The sequence below is a fragment of the Triticum dicoccoides genome, chromosome 2B (genome assembly GCF_002162155.2).
Source record: "Triticum dicoccoides isolate Atlit2015 ecotype Zavitan chromosome 2B, WEW_v2.0, whole genome shotgun sequence".
In the NCBI taxonomy this organism is placed as follows: Eukaryota; Viridiplantae; Streptophyta; class Magnoliopsida; order Poales; family Poaceae; genus Triticum; species Triticum dicoccoides.
The window spans coordinates 763,547,374-763,557,870 of NC_041383.1; positions in this window are offsets into that span (position 1 = coordinate 763,547,374).

Below are 10,497 nucleotides of genomic sequence, written 5' to 3' on the forward strand. Positions count from 1 at the left end.
CCGACCTCGCCCTCCACCGACGATCCCCTGCAGGTATGTTCTTCCCCCTTTTTTTAGTTTAGTTTTTTTAGTTTCTTTTAGTTTAATTTTAGTATTAGTTTTAGTTTTATTTTCAGTTTAGTTTTAGTTTTAGTTTTATTTTATTTTAGATTAGTTTTAGTTTTAGTTTAGAAGAAGAAGAGGAGTAGAAGTAGGATGAGGAGGGAGGAAGAAGAAGAAGAAGAAGAAGAAGAAGAAGAAGAAGAAGAAGAAGAAGAAGAAGAAGAAGAAGAAGAAGAAGAAGAAGAAGACCCTAAATAGCAAGTATCATCGGTGCGAGATACATGTGGCCGTCAGTGTCGAACACTACATCCACGTCCCACAAATGATGCCGACGTCCGGCATCCCAAAGCACCGGGCGCCAGCTTCACTTGTGGGATGTGGATTTAGTGTTCAACGCCGAGCGCCACATCTATCCCACACAGATGATACTTGCTATTTAGGTTAATTATTAGGGGGTTAATTAGGGGGTTCCTCGGTGTCGATGGTACCCTAAATAGTAAGTATCGTCAGTGCGAGGTACATGTGGTCGACGATGTCGAATTCTACATCCGCGTCCCACAAGTGAGACAGGGGTCTTGCGTCCAGCAGTAACAGTTCTCGGCGTCGATGGCGGTCAAACACCATTGCAAATTTGTCTGGTAGCCTCAGAGATGACGATTGAAAGCTAAGTGTTGAAACTTGACACACCCAAACTAACTTAAGTCGGTTTGGTTGTTTGAAAATTTCAAAACTTGGCTTTAATCCTCATCGCAGAGGCTGCCAGACAAATTCGCCAAGGTGTTCGACCGTCATCGGCCACCAGAACTATTGTTGCGGGACGCCGGGCACAACTTCACTTGTGGGATGTGGATGTAGTGTTCAACGCCGAGAGCCTCATGTACCTTGCACCCATGGTAGTTGCTATTTAGTTTACCCGGGGACAAGCGGGTTAGAGGGTTCCTCGGTGTCGATGGTACTGTAAATAGCAAGTATCGTCAGTGCGAGGTACATGTGGCCGTCGGTGTTGAATACTTGCTATGTTACTCATCTTTTGATTTAAATATGCAGTTATTTCGTCGTTGCGAGGGTCTAGTGTTCGACGAGCTCCGCCCCTGCGTTCGTTGGTGAGCACAAATGACATCTCCTCCTCCCCCCTTCATTTGCTTTGTTCTGGTCTTTGTGCCGATGGAACTTGCTAGCTATAGGTGTCAATCATCCCACTATGCGTCTCCCGTTTGAAAGGGTTACATCTATAAATATGAATGCATTTTCATATTTATAATCGTGATTCTTTCGAATTGTCCAATGTTATCCATGGACAGCCCGAGTATGTGTAGATTGGGTTCGTTTTCGCATATGCTCAGCTCCGGATCCGATGCAGAATTTCGTCAGTGCCTCCCTATTGTTCTCCGGGTACACATCCTCTCTGCTTATTGCCGAGACATGTATCAGGAGAACAGCGAGGAGGTGCTGCCGAAATTTTGCATCGGATCCGGAGCAGAGCATGGAAAACGAACCAGATCTACACATACTCGGGTGGGATTAGGACCTATCCTTACCTATTAGCGTGTAGGTTGCATGGACATAATAAAACTAACAAACTCCATTAACTGATGGATATGGTTAGCCTAATTATGTATATATTTCTTGTGTGTCCAGTAGGAAGTCAATATGAGTGATCGTGCGTGGATGTACACCGGTTACACTAGTCAGTATGTTTGGACCGAGGAATGGTTAACAAAAACTAAGGATTTTGTTAGAGCCGCATTTGCAAATGGCCAGGAATTTAGCTGGTGCCCCTGTGCTCGGTGCGACAAATATAATTAGAGGGACGAGCTTCAAATGAGTAAACACCTGCAGAAGTATGGTTTTACGTCTGGTTACACGGTCTCGACATTACATGGTGAGTCTGCCCAACGTGCCAGAGCCGAGGTGGTTCGTCGTCCCACCGACGAGTATGGTACCGGGACCGCAGACATGGTGCAAGACTTTGACGATGCTCGGGACTCGGACGAGGAGATGGAGGAATCTGCAAAGGCCTTCACTGAAATGTTGGAGTCCTCAAAACGTCCTCTCCACGAGCACACTGAGCTTTGTCAGCTGGATGCCATCTCACAAATAATGGCTTTGAAGGCTAAATTCAACTTGGGCAGAGAATGCTACGACGCGATGATGACAGTTTTTGGACGATTTCTACCCAAAGGCCATGTGCTACCTCCAAACCCGTACCAGTCAGACAAAATCCTCCATGCTCTTAAGATGCCCTATGAGAAGATGCATGCCTGTGAGAAAGGATGTGTCTTATTTAGGCTTCAGTATGAGGACTTGAACTATTGTCCCATTTGCAATTCTTTCAGGTATGTTGTGGTAGACAACGGTACGGGTGAGAAGACGCGGACCAAAATGCCCATTAATGTTCTTCGGTATATACCAATCGTACCAAGACTTCAACGTCTTTTCATGGTCGAAGAGACGGTTAGACAGATGACATGGCACAAAACGGGAAAAAGAACCAAACTAGATGCAGATGGGAATGTGATGATGGTGCACACATCGGATGGTGAAGCGTGGAAGCACTTCGATGCATTACATAAGGAAAAAACGGCAGATCCAAGGCATCCTCGAGTCGCCGTCAGCACAGATGGGTTCAGTGTGTTTGGTCAGATGGCAGCCCCATACAGCTGTTGCCCCGTGTTTGTCATTCCACTCAATCTCCCCCCCGGGTAGATTATGCAAAGAAAGAACATTTTCCTGACGTTGATAATTCCAGGGCCCAACTATCCGGGGAAGAATATGAATGTGTATATGCCGCTGCTTAAGGATGAATTGCAAGAAGCTTGGGATAATGGGTTCAAGACATACGACGCCTTTAGCAAACAGAACTCCATAATGCGTGCCTGGTACATGTACTCGACGCATGACTTGCCGGTGTATGCGCTATTCATTGGCTGGTGTGTGCATGGAAGGTTCTCCTGCCCCACATGCAAGGGAGCCCTTGAGTTTCGTTGGCTGACGGCGGGGCGCAAGTATAGTTGCTTCGACTTGCATAGACAGTTTCTAGATCCTCGCCATAAGTTCAGGAAAGACAAGAAGAACTTCCTGAAAGGTAGAGTTGTCAAACACTCTGCACCACCTCCGTTGACAAGCAAACACACCCTAGATCAGATAAATGCTCTCGATGCATTGTTCCCTCTCGGAACCCCGAGCCTTCTAGTGAGTTGCTCCGATTTGTAAGGGGTGTGTGTCCAAACTTTCATCAAACAGGCCAATTTTTATACCACATCGTCTTGGTGGCATGACATTACATCAAGCAAGGTTTCATGTTTTTCTGATCATTTTTAATTTTCTGGAATTAAAATGCCATGGCACTCCATGCATGTGTCCATGCCGTGAGACCAATATGTCTGAAAATTCCTTCTAATTTACTGCACATGGAATTAACTCGCACACAACTACACAATATGATTTTTCAAATCGTTAGGGTTAGCCATTGCATGTAGATGTAGTTCAAATTTGAATTACGGTCATTAAATGGATAGAAAATCACTTAAATGCCTTTAAAAGGTCAAATGACCCCTGGAATTTTCCAAAATTTCACATGATAGTTGTATTAGTGCATGTTAAATGTAGAAAAAAATTGAAGGCCGGAAGGGGAAGCTATCTCCCGTTTGTCATCAAACATGCATTGTTCCCTCTCGGAACCACGAGCCTTCTAGTGAGTTGCTTCGGTTTGTGAGGGGTGTGTGCCCAAACTTTCGTCAAACATGCCAAAATTTTTTACCACATCATCTTGGTGGCATGACATTACATCAAGCAAGGTTTCATGTGTTTCTGATTTTTTTTTAATTTTTTGGAATTTAAATGGCATGGAACTCCATGCTTAATTGTGTCATAACCGTTAGACCAATATGTTTGAAAATTCCTTCAAATTTACTACACATGGAATTAAATCGCACACAAGTACACAACATATGACTTTTCAAACTGTTATGGTTAGCTGTTGCATGTACATGTAGTTCAAATTTGAATTACGGTCATTAAATGGCTAGAAAATCACTTAAATTTCTTAAAAGGTCAAATGACCCCTGAAATTTTCCAAAATTTGACATGACAGTTGTATTAGTACTACAAATTTTCTCGTACATTTAAAACACCATCCGTTGCCACTTTACTCCAAATTCGTCTTTCACAGCTAATAAAAAATATCCACAACATCACACACAGTTGTTTTGTAGGAACCGTTTGCGATGAAAATTTCTGGGTCTATTTAAGTCTTCCTCCTTAAGCTTTGCCAGCTCATCTGCTCTAGTGCCGGCAACACCCGAATCCACGAATCTCGATCCCCATTCTGCACCCCATTCTTGCAAAGATGATGCCATGGAAATGCTTCGTGAAGGCCCGTACAATGGCCGCGTCCTCCCCGAGCACCGTCGCATGAGCCAAGAGAGCGGCCGCCTACACCGAGAGTGCCACCACATCCGCATTAAGCGCGTCCGCTTCCACCGAGAGGGTGTCTGCGGTAGCCGAGAAGGCTGCAACTGCTGCTGTGATGGCGGCTGCAAACGTCGAGAGCGCTCGAGCTGTCGTCTGTGCCGCCGATGTTGCCCTAGCCCGGGTCGAGGCCATCCACACCAATATATTCCAGGCCACCTCGGAATCCAGCATGCAACCCACATCCGAAAAGGCATCGGTGGCCATGGAGCACCTGCTTCCTCATGAGATCGCTGAGTGGGAGCTGGAGATGTAGGAGGTGGTAGAGATCGAGGAGCGCCAAGAGGAGGAGTTGCATGTGGCCGAGGTCGAAGTAGAGAAGAGTCTGTCCGTTGAGGAATTGGCGGTGGAGTACCAATGCGAGATCCGGCGCAGCCACTACTACGAGTAGTACAACCTTGAGGGCGGCGCTAAGGACGAGGACGAGGACGAGGATGCGGTCGACTTCAGCAGGGGGGACGCGGAGTCCACCAACGGTGGCATGTTGCCAAGACAAGTCATCGACGTCTCATCTCACACCGGTGATCCATAGGCCGGCGCGGCGGCGGCTTTGATAAAATTATGCATACTTAGGCTTTGTTTTTAATGCTGGTCTTTCGTTAGAGCAATGTTTAAGTCAACTGGCTCTGTTTAATTACTAAAATTGCTCAGTAAGTGTGGTCTGTGTGCTGTACGCTCTTTTGTGTGCCGAAATTAGCAAGCAATTTTAAATTATGCAAAGACGTACCCATGGAAATTTCCACCAAAATTTGAATTATCAAACTCATCCCATGCGCGTAAAGTAGAAGAATAGTTTGCGATGCACACAATCGTTCAAGTGAATGGTGTTCGGCGGCACCGCGCACAAAGTTTCCCTCCACATTTCAATTTTTTGGCCTACCACCCAAATATCTACCCCCTTCCCCACCCCCTTTTTTGCCTGACCACAAGTCACATTTCCCCTGTTTCCTCCTTCCTTCCTTCCTTCCTTCCTTCCTAAGCTATAGCCACTTCCTCTCTTGCTTCCTCACTCTCGCTGTCTTGCATCCTACCGCCGGGGCCGCCATGGTCTTCTTCAAAGACCTCTCCAGTGGTTCCTCCTCCGATGACGACTCCTTCACCACCCGGGTATGCCTCTCTTCTCTCTCTTGAGCTATGACTTGGAATGAAGGATTTTTACCCGACGGTCAATTTGAGTCATTTCTTCCTCTTATAGTTCCCTAGGACAATCAGTTGCAATGAATGGAGCGGGGTGGCTGAAGATCTGTCTGCTCGTTGTCACCATCAATCTCCATGCGTGAAGTTAGTTGCGTTTGAATCTGTGGATAGTGGGAGGAAGTTTCTGGCATGTGCAGAGAAGGTTTGACCCTCTTTCATTGTTACAAATCATTTGTTAGATGTGATTCAGACACTGTCACGGTCCCAACCCATTCATACCACACCTTCAACCAAACGCATCCTAAGACGGTGTCACAGTTTCTACCCAATATCTAAAAATGTTGCCATCTCATCAACGGTGCCATTAGAGAATTATTTGGCACCACTTCGGTAGTTTGTGCAGCCAACTTGTCCACACGTCCGAGCAGCCAAGTAGTAAAATACTAAATCTTTATGGCACGAAGGAACTGAGCATCAGAGCAACTAGGTGCTCCGGAGTTCGGGTCCCTGATTTTTTCCCATTGCGTCAGCTCTCTAGTGCAGGGCACCGATGCAAGATGTAGCGACAGTTGTCTTTACACCGATTTTGGATTACATAGTGGACGGCCTTAGTGCTATGAGTTCTATGTTACTAAATTTGTGCATGTACACACCTGTTAATATCAATTTGCTATCATCCAAACACTGTTGCTATGCTGTCGCAGTTATATTTACCTTCCTCTTAAAATGTTCAATTTTTTATTTATAGTACATGAGTAAGAACTTGTAGGGTTGTTGTAGTTAATTATAGCTTCTGATGTTTCACAATTTGGTTGTTGTATCAGTAGGAATTAATTCATTTGCACATTGATTTTTTTGAGAAGATATGTCATAATTAACCTGTTTCTTCAGTTCTTCAAAATAAGTATTGGTGATTTTCTATGTTGCTATAAAGCCATTTTCCCTACAATTGTTACTGATCTAGTTTTAAATATTATAGGATGAACGAAAGTGTCCTTACTTGGAGTGGGTTGATCAAGAGTGGCCACATTCTTTGAAGATGTGCCTAGCAAAGGTCTGGAGCATGTATGAGGAAGAGAACAAAGGTAGACTTACAGAAAGTGTTGTCAACGCTGAAGAATATTTGCAGATGCGGGGTAAAAAGAGGAAGGTGGAGAATGAGCTCATTTTTTTAAATCAGACTTTGCTAACACGGTGTTGGCGAAGGAGGAGGCACTTTCCTAGTTGGCCAGTGCAAAACAGGTTCTGATTAAACTAAAAGCAGAAGTGGATAAGACGATCCTGGATAATCTCGATTAGGTAAATGAATATATTGTTCTAATATTATTCTTGTGAAGTTGAACTAGCTATATGCTGTACGGTGTTGATTTTAGGTAGCTATCGTACCGTGATGTTAAAATATATCTATGTGCCTGATATGAAATTGGCAAACAGCTGTTCGATATGAAATATGAATTTCCGTAATACTGGAATTATTATTTGTAAACTAATAAACCTGCTAAATGGGTCATGGAACTTTGCAAACGATTCTAGCAGTAAAAGTGCTTGTGATGGATAGCCCAATGACACATAGATTTCTTCATCAAATCGTGTGTGATGCAGTAGATAAAAGCAAACGGTTAACCAAGGCAGAGCATGTGTGATTATTACACCTATCACACACGAGCCTATACATAAACCTATGTGGGATGTACATACAAATGAAAATGTTTTCCCTGATTGACTGCGTGGAATGTACATACGAATGTAAACGTTTCCCCTGAATTGACTGTGTGGGATGTACATACGAACGAAAACGTTTTCCCTGGATTGACTCTGTGGGATGTACATGAGAACGGAAACGTATTTCTTGGATTGACTGTGTGTGATATACATATGAACGGAAATGTTTTCTGGGATTCACTGTGTGGGATGTACATACGAACGGTAATGATTGGGTTTTGATGCCTCGCCCGATTGCACACGAGGTCATTTTTCCCCAGCCTGTGTGCCAGGAGGGCCTATCCCGGACGGTTTCTAGGTTGTGTGGGAATGACCCCGCTATCGCTCACACTCACTTGGCAACAGTTCCAAACGCTGTCGCGGAAAGGGCTTAAAAACCGTGTGTATAGCACCGCCGCATACCAGTTTGTATGCTAACATAACAGACATTGTTCAGTTCCAGTATATCTCCAGTTTCGAGGTTCATCGGTGTGTGGTTCTATTGTGTTGTTGTTGGTATAACCTGTTTTTCGGGATCGCAAAACCCAGAGCTGATGATTATTTCAAATCCATCAATGTCAAGGCGGCGTACCAGACCGATGAGCCTTTTATTTTGGCAAATCAATCAACACAGATATTTTTCTTGGAAGACAAATATGCATGTAGTGATGACTGGAGAGCATTGCAAAGGTTTGAGTACAGGAATTCGTTTAATGAAGTTGCAAAACAAGATGATGCTTACACTGCTCCTGTAGACGATTCCACATATGTTCCTAATATCTTTGATAACCATCACGTCAATGACGCTGGAGAAAAGATTGTCTGTCGGGCTGTGGACATACGAGATTTCATCAATAAGACACCAACGTTCGGGGACACTGAGGATGGAGAAGAAGATGACACTTGGGGGAATTACGATTTAGACTGATACACATGGCGAATCTGTTAATGATTTTGATTGTTCCCTGCTATTATATTATCTATTTTCGATGTTTTATTTGCACTAATATGCTATTTTATATTATTTTTGGGACTAACCTATTAACCTAGAGCTCACTTCTAGTTTCTAATTTTTCCTTGTTTTTGAGCTTAGCAGAAAAGGAATACCAAACTGAGTCCAAATGGAATAAAACTTTCGCGATGATTTTTCATGGACCACAAGACACCCCAGAGACTTGGAGATGAAGTCATAAGAGCCGCGAGGCGGCAGCAAGGGGTGAGGGCGTGCCCCTGCCTTGCCACCTCCTTGGGACTCCTCTGACCTAACCTTGGCCCTATATATTCACATATATCCCCAAACCACCAGAGGCATCCATGAAAACACTTTTCCACCGCTGCAACCTTCTGTTCCAGTGAGATCCCATCTTGGGGCCTTTTCCGGCATCTAGCCGGAGGGGGATTTGATCATGGAGGGCTTCTACATCAACTCTGTTACCCTTCCGATGAAGCGTGAGTAGTTTACCACAGACCTATGGGTCGATAGCTAGCAGCTTGATGGCTTCTTCTCTCTCTTTGATTCTCAATACCATGTTCTCCTCGATGTTCTTGGAGATCCATCCGAATCTTCTTTTGCGGTGTGTTTATTGAGATCCGATGAATTGTGGATTTATGATCAGCTTATCTATGAATATTATTTGAATCTTCTCTGAATTCTTATATGCATGATTTGATATCTTTGTAATTCTCTTTGAACTATCGGTTTAGTTTGGCTAACTAGATTCTCTCTTGCAATGGGAGAAGTGCTTAGCTTTGGGTTCAATCTTGTAGTGTCCTTTGCTAGTGATAGTAGGGGCAGCAAGGCACGTATTGTATTGTTGCCATTGCGGATAAAAAGATGGGGTTTACAACATATTGCTTGAGTTTATTCCTCTACATCATGTCATCTTACTTAAAGCGTTGCTCTGTTCTTCATGAACTTAATACTCTAGATGCAGGCAGGAGTCGGTCGATGTGTGGAGTAATAGTAGTAGATGCAGGCAGGAGTTGGTCTACTTGACACGGACGTGATACCTATATTTCATAATCATTGCCTTAGATATCGTCATAACTTTGCGCTTTTCTATCAATTGCTCGACAGTAATTTGTTCACCCAACGTATTATTTACTTTCTTGAGAGAAGCCTCTAGTGAAACCTATGGCCCCCGGGTCTATTTTCCATCACATAAGTTTACGATCTACTATTTTGCAATCTTTTACTTTCCAATCTATAAACCAAAAACCCCAAAATATTTACTTTATATTTTGTTTAGTTTTATCTATCTCTATCGGATCTCACTTTTGCAAGTTACCGTGAAGAACCCCTTTATCGCATTGGGTGCAAGTGTTTGATTGTTTGTGCAGGTATTGGTGATTTGTGCGTTGTCTCCTACTAGATTGATACCTTGGTTCTCTAACTGAGGGAATACTTATCTCTACTTTGCTGCATCACCCTTTCCTCTTCAACGAAAAAACCAACGCAAGATCAAGAAGTAGCAGGAAGAATTTCTGGCACCGTTGCTAGGGAGATCTATGCCAGGTCAAGACATACCAAGTACACATCATAAAACTCTCATCTCTTGCATTACATTTTTTGCCATTTGCCTCTCATTTTCCTCGCCCCCACTTCTAAAATGATTTTCAAAAAGATTTGCCTTTTTCTTCGCCCCTCTTCCGTTCATATTCTTTGTTGCTTTTTGTTTGCTCGTGTGTTAGATTGCTTGCCTTGTCACGATGGCTTAAGAGAATACCAAATTGTGTGACTTCTCCAACACTAATAACAATGATTTTATTAGTGTCCCGATTGATCCCACCACTAGTGCAGAATCTTATGAAATTAATGCCGCTTTGCTGAATATTGTTATGAAAGATCAATTTTGCGGCCTTTCTAGTGAATATGCCGCATCTCACTGCGTAATTTTGTCGAGTTGTGTGATATGAAAAAAAGAAATATGTGGATAATAATATTATTAAATCAAAGCTATTTCCGTTCTCAGTTCAAGATCGTGCTAAAACTTGGTTTTCATCTTTGCCTAAAACTAGTATTGATTCATGGAATAAGTGTAAAGATGCTTTTATTTCCAAGTATTTTCCTCCTGCTAAGATCATCTCCCTTAGGAACGATATTATGAATTTTAAGCAACTTTATAATGAACATATTGCGCAATCTTG